The sequence below is a fragment of the Chroicocephalus ridibundus genome, chromosome Z (assembly GCF_963924245.1).
Source record: "Chroicocephalus ridibundus chromosome Z, bChrRid1.1, whole genome shotgun sequence".
Taxonomy (NCBI): Eukaryota; Metazoa; Chordata; class Aves; order Charadriiformes; family Laridae; genus Chroicocephalus; species Chroicocephalus ridibundus.
This window is the reverse complement of record NC_086316.1, coordinates 87,179,737-87,186,926: the sequence shown is the minus strand read 5'-3', so window position 1 is coordinate 87,186,926 and position 7,190 is coordinate 87,179,737.

Below are 7,190 nucleotides of genomic sequence, written 5' to 3'. Positions count from 1 at the left end.
GTCCAGCACTTCCACGCATGGCTACGTAACCTCACATTCACATGAAAAAAAGTGGCCAAATGTATTCGTGGAGCCGCCGGTCACATCTTCCCTTTAATACCTCAGCCTAAGCTACCTTTGTCCTGCGCTCCCGTCGGCTCCCCTGCGTATCCCTGTCCATCTCATCTCTCCGCATCTGAAAAAAAAAAAAACAACACACCAACATCAAACATTACCCTGATGCAGAGCAGTAGCTTTATTCCAAAGGTCTCCTTTCTACTTAGGAACCCTGTTCACATAAGTCCAACTACAGCCTGTCATCCAAAAGAGAGAAGCCTGCAAACATTACACCCCACACAAAGCAGCCTGAACATCTTTGAGATACTGTCCCCTTCACTAGCCGCAAACACCCTCTCCGACTTGGCTCTGCTTATGCCAGCGCCCGCTAATGAAACACCCGTCCACGCAGCCTCTCGAGAGCTAATCGATTAGAGATAACTATGCAACCTTTGCCTGGGTCTAGGCAGATCCTCATATTCACTACAGACTCTCATCGTGATTCTGCCTACCCTGTACACTACACGCCCGGGCAGGGCAGCCCCGAGCCAAACACACACAGACTGACGCTACACAGAACACTACGAATGACACGCCTCAAGGATGAGAGAAAACTCTCAGCAAGAAGAATGACACCGGGACCAAAGTCACCATCGGGCAAGACGACCTGTGGCACTGTGATGGTGACGATGTGAAGAGGCTCCACAGAACCCCCTGAAACGAAGTGTAGAACTTCACAGTTCCTGAGAAGGGACTGTCGAGCCTGACAAGACAGACATGCAGGAAGCCTAGCTTCAAGACCTAAGAACATAACGACACAGGGAAGAAGCCTCAGTTGCTAAAGTGGACCGTCCAGAAAGTTCCAAGACGCAAGACCGATGCACGCTTTAAGATTCTAATGCAAGAAGAGAGGCAGACGGTTGGTGCTATGCCCATGGGTGCAGGCGTTTGACACCATAATGATGGTACCTGATGCACATTCCATGCTCCTGGAGCTTAAAGATGATCTCGAGACCCAAGAAAAGGTCTAGAATGCAAAACACAGACAACACAATCGACATGGCAACACACACAAGCTGGAACTGCCCTGCCCAGGATGTGTTAATATAATACTGGACAGTAAGGTACATCATTTACCTGCCCAAAGGAGACTGTGCCCCGGGACAGCCCTCCCCGCTACGCTAACGTCAAAGACCCCATTACACAATTGTCAGCCTCCGCCCCTTTCCGGTGCTGGTCTCTCAACTTAGCTTTTGGAGGGCTACCATCTGATTCCATCCTTGACGTAGTACACAAAACACAACCATCCGATACGTTCTTGCGGTCACTGGCTTACTCCTCTTCCTCTGCAAAAGGAAAAGAAAAAAATAATCCCAAAAGCAGCTACAACACCAGCAATAAGCATCCTGAGAAGAGACGACGACCTCCTCCACAAAACCCCTCGAGCCTCCTGAACGCTGGTGCAGTCTGATTGCCTCCTCCGCACCGATTCCAGAGTCAGATGCTGCAGCGACAGTTATTCACGGCACCTAAGAGACCAAGAAACACAACATTTGTACTTCACTTCTGCCAAACCACCAGTCCTGTGCTCCTCCTCGATACTATCCAGCTCACCTCAAATGCGAGAGCCTATAGCAGACCAGACACCATCAACAACCAAACCCAATGACAAAACTTGTCCAAGAAAAATGCATGAACCCACCTCCTTTTCCTAGCCATCCCCTAATGCCAAAACTTCAGAAACTCCCCCCCTTCTCCCGAACCATCAGGGAAGGAGGCTTACTGCTCCCCCACAACACCTGCCCCTTATTTTCCAACTGCTCCTCAGGACCTGCTCTTCTGAGCCCTACCCTGTGTTTGGCAGACACCTCCTGTCTTCTGCCTTCACAGAGACTCCGGGCTCTGCTACAGACCTGGAAAACCAGGAAAACTGTTACAGAACCTACCGGTAACCGCCTGCAAACCGCAAAAGCTTCAGGGCCACTGTGATACCCTACATGGTCTGAAAGAAAACGGTGAGCTGTCCCTGCTGTTATGACCCTGTTGCTTTCTCAAAACAGATAAACTCAATATATGGATACATACAAGACAGTCACGCTAAATCCTGCTCCAATATCTCATAACGCATCTGATTGAGACTAACAAAAACACCAACTAACATAGTGTACATCAAAATTAGAAAAAAGTACAAAGTTTTATCTTCAATGAAGTCAGAAATTACAATAAAACACACCACCTGCCATAAGCAAAAAAAACCACATACTATTAAACCATTTAAACAAACTAAATGCTCCCTATAAAACTAAATATATGGGGAAAAAAAAAAAAAGCAGACATCTCCACTTTCTATGGCAACCACCCTTACATTGAAAAATCTTACCTCTGATGTCTTACCTATACTAGTTTAAACACTAAAACAAGCCTTCCCAAACAGCTGCACAAGCTCTAAAACAATGCTTAAGAAACATCAGAGCTCTAACCGTGGAAAAGCCCAGCACCAGAATGAGCTCCTGACCTGAAGCTGTGGCTCATATACCCCGGGCCCCGCCTGCGGCCCTGAGGCCCCGCCCACCATCTTTCCCACAATCCCCTGGGTAAAGGGTGGGGCCAACCCCCAGAAGCATAAAAGCAGCTGAAGGTGCAGTAGGTGTTGTTATTTGCTTTAAGTTTAGGAACTACAAAGTACTGAAGAGTAACCCTTGCTAGAAAAAACATTATCTGCTTGTCCTCTGCAGCTACATCTATTACATCAATGATATGTCCAGGTAAGCAATTAAATTATTTTTTTACGGAACGTAGATAGAAAAAAAATAAATGTCAGACTAATCTCTATAGCAAAGTAGCTTATTCAATGAAATGATAACATTATTATTAAAACTTACATACTTAAGTGTCCTTCAAGAAAAAAAATACAAACCCAAAACCAATATATTACTGTGGGGTCATTCCTTATTGCTAGTGAGACCGTGTGCACTACTGAACTTCTGCCAGCAAGCCCTTCTTGGATGGGAGTGAGTAACAGAATCAGATTCTGTAAGAAAACCTTCTCAAAAACATTTTCCTCTGTGAAATAAGGTATTTACTGTAAATTACTGGCAATTTCAAGTCATGTTGATAATCTCTCTTTGACTTTTTACTCAACAGCGCTACTTGAGTCCCAACATACAGAAAGCAACAAAAAAGTATGGAAATACAAGTCACGTATTTCCTGAACCTGCATAAAACACCCTAATTAATATCTAAGTAGCTAGAAGAAAAACAAATTGTAAAAGGCAGCAAAAATCATCATAGTGGACATATGGATTGAAGTAGATGAAGGCTAAGAGGAGACCTGAGACTATGGTGGACATCTTTAGGAAACCCAATACAAAGTAGAAAAATATTATAACACAGAAACCAAACACAAGGCTCTAGACCACATAGATGACTTTGGAAAAGGTTCTCACAGAAAAAGATGCGTTATTGCATAGATTAGAGAGGTCCTGAAGGAGCCAGAGAAACTAAATATATCTTGGGATGCGATGAGATCAACAGGGCATCGAGCAAAGTACGATTGTCCTCAGGGGACCGACTTCAGGCGCACCAAAAGCAAGAAAGAATAGGAAGACTGATGGCGTTAACTGCTGCAAACTTGGGAAAGGTTCTGAAGGGGAAAAAAGGGGTGCAAAGTGCGCTCCAGAGCTAAAATGAGGTTCTAGTGCTTAAGGGATTGTCGCGATTTTGTCCAGATTGGCCAATCAGAACAACAGATGGCCCTTCCCCCGCCCTCCTCAGAAAGGAGAGGAAGAATTAGGAGACTTATGAGTTTAGAAAAAGAACTAAACTACTTCAATTTTTATTGTTCGGTTATTATTTACTGTTGTCTTATTTAATATTATTTTCATTAAAGAAAAAAGTATTGTATATATATAAAACCATATCCAGTTCCCAGGATGATGATCACGTCACCAGCAGACACAGGGTAAGTCCCAGACTGGAGTCAGTGACGGACAGGAGCTGAATTCCAGAACTAGAGTCAGGAGTGCTCGGATCGGGATCAAAGGCAGACAAACAGTGTCCTCTTCAGATGTCGGCCATTAAAGAAAAAGCAACCCAGAACCCTCTTGCCCCTTTGATCCCTCAACTTTTATACTGAGTGTGATGCAGATGGGATGGAATACTCTGTTGGTCAGTCTTGGGTCACCTGTCCCATCTGCCTCTCCCTGCAGGTGCGACCCCTCTACGCTTCTCTGCTTCTGACCCTCTAATGGGGCAAGCACCAGAGTTAGCTGACCTTGGTTGTTACAGCAATAAGTCTAAGCAAGAGCTTTTGTGCATACCATTCCTTGGTATAATCATAGAATCATAGGGTTGGAAGGGACCTCTGGAGATCATCTAGTCCAACCCCCCTGCCAGAGCAGGGTCACCTAGAGCAGGTTACACAGGAACACGTCCAGGTGGGTTTTGAATGTCTCCAGAGTTGGAGACTCCACCACCTCTCTGGGCAGCCTGTTCCAGTGCTCTGCCACCCTCAGGGTAAAGAAGTTCCTCCTCATGTTTAGGTGGAACTTCCTATGTTCAAGTTTGTGCCCATTGCCTCTTGTCCTGTCCCCGGGCACCACTGAAAAGAGCCTGGCCCCATCCTCCTGACACCCACCCTTTAAGTATTTATAAGTGTTGATAAGGTCACCCCTCAGACGTCTTTTTTCCAGACTGAAGAGACCCAAATCCCTCAGCCTTTCCTCGTAAGAGAGGTGTTCCAGTCCCCTAATCATCTTTGTAGCTCTCTGCTGGACCCTTTCCAGCAGTTCCCTGTCCCTCTTGAACCGGGGAGCCCAATCAGGACTTATCACTCTGAGAGTAAACAGTTGCTGAACAATATTCTGTCAATTTCAGACTTCAGTCAGTTAGAAGAGGCCCAGCTAAAAAGTAAAATTACAAATCAGAAAATTGATTCTGTTTTACCTCAAACCAGGACAGGGATGTCTTACGAGAGCTCGGCGATGGTAGCGGACGAGTCCCCACCCGAGAGACCGAATAAGCCTCACAGATAACAAGACAGAACTCCGAAGGGAATTTTGACCAAGTACAGATGACGTCAGGGGACAGAATAAAGGCATCCTAAGCGTCAAAGAAGAAGTTAAGGCCGCTCTGGAGAGCACAAAAAGAACAAAATCGAAAGGGAGCTGAAGTGCTGTGGAGTATAAGAAAGGACTCGGAAGACAAGGCTTTAAAAAGCGGAGGCGTTCTGAGGGGGTAGGGTAGGAAAAAAAGGCTCGGACATGCAGCAAGGCTTTAGGAGCCTCAGGAAGGGGTATGGACAAACTACAGATGAAGGAGTGGAAGCGGAACTCCGTGGAGATGCCCTCGATGGTGGAAAGAAAGATGAAGGGGCGCCACGCAGCAAAGAAGCACGGGAGGCTCTGATGGAACAAGAGAGACAGAAAGGGAGATAAAATGCTATGAGGAGCTGTGGAGTTCCAGAAAGGTCTCGGGAGGCTTGGTGAGGGTGAAAAAAGGGGCATCGAGGGGTGCTGATAGACAAAAGAAGGCTGGGCGGAGGACTAGGAGGAACTTGGATGATCGTCTGAGGGGAGTACAGGTGTTCCCGGGTGGCTGGAGACGAAATACGGGAATCCTAGGTAGCACAGAGAAACAAATGAGTGCACTACATCTCAAAGACGGACCCACCGAAAATGCTACGAGATGCATGCCAGTTGCCAGGAAACTCCTGAGGGGCATCGTGACTGGGAGAAGAAAAGTCCTGACGGAACCAGAGAGACAGAAAAGCGACAGGGAACGTGATGATTAAATCTGGAGGGGATCCAGACTGAGTAAACGTTGCCTCGGAGGCCAGGGAACTAATAGCTGCACGGCTATAAGGAGGAGAGGACAGAAGAACAGCGTTGGGTGTTGAAGAACAGCCGAGAAGACCCTCCTGCCGAGCAGTGACATTCAGACCGGAAGCCCTTGCTTCCTAAACTCCTTCTCAGGGAGGAGTCTAGGTGCGGCTGGACCCAGTCTTAGCCTCCAACTGTAAAGCACAGACTTGCTTTAATACGGCTCGAGCTGAGGGACCCCCTCGATGCTTTTCCTGTGCTTTATGAAGCCTCACCATCTATGACATAAGCTATTCCTGCCCGTGTTCACGTGACAAGCGCGTGTCTCTTCTCCGATTGAATTGTTCAGCCCTTACATGTCCTCTTCGATGACTGGAGTTTTGATGCAAGTGCTTTGACCTTCTCACTCGGTTTTCTGATCTCTCTGTCCCATCTCACAGCTGTATCTCAGCCTTCTGCTGACTCAGGAGAGTAAGGTCCCTTTCTTCGTTTCTGAGAATTAGAGTTCCCTTTCCTTTGATCGTAACGGTCACTCAAATTTGTAACGTTAAGCATATGCTCTTCATCAATATTACTTATACAATTTCATTGTGTTAGTTAAGTTCCAATATATCGAATTCAAACGCAACTACTATGCACCCTTCTTGGACTAGGGAGGAGCTCAGTCAAAGTCTGATATGCTGCTAGATTACATACACACTAAACTAGGCGGGTGTGTTGATCTGCTTGAGGGTAGGTTGGCTCTGCAGAGGGATCTGGACAGGCTGGACCGATGGGCTAAGGCCAGTGGTATGATGTTCAACAAGGCCAAGGGCCGGGTCCTGCACTTTGGTCACAACAACCCCATGCAGCGCTACAGGATTGTGGCCGAGTGGCTTGAAAGCTGCCCGGCAGAAAAGGACCTGGGGGTGTTGGTGGACAGCCGGCTGAATATGAGCCAGCAGCGTGCCCAGGTGGCCAAGAAGGCCAACAGCATCCTAGCCTGTATCAGGAATAGTGTGGTGAGCCAGACTAGGGAAGTGATCGTCCCCATTTAGTCGGCACTGGTGAGGCCCCACCTCGAGTACTGCCTTCAGTTTTGGGCCCCTCACTAAAAGAAGGACAGTGAGGTGTTGGGGCGTGTCCAGAGAAGGGCTACAAAGCTGGTGAGGGGGCCAGAGGACAAATCTTAGGAGGAACGACTGAGGGAGCTGGGGTTGTTTAGCCTGGAGAAGAGGAGGCTGAGGGGAGACCTTATCACCCTCTACAACTACCTGAAAGGAGGTTGTAGAGAGATGGGGGCTGACCTCTTCTCCCTGGTGACAAGTGATAGGATGAGAGGAAACGGGTTCAAGT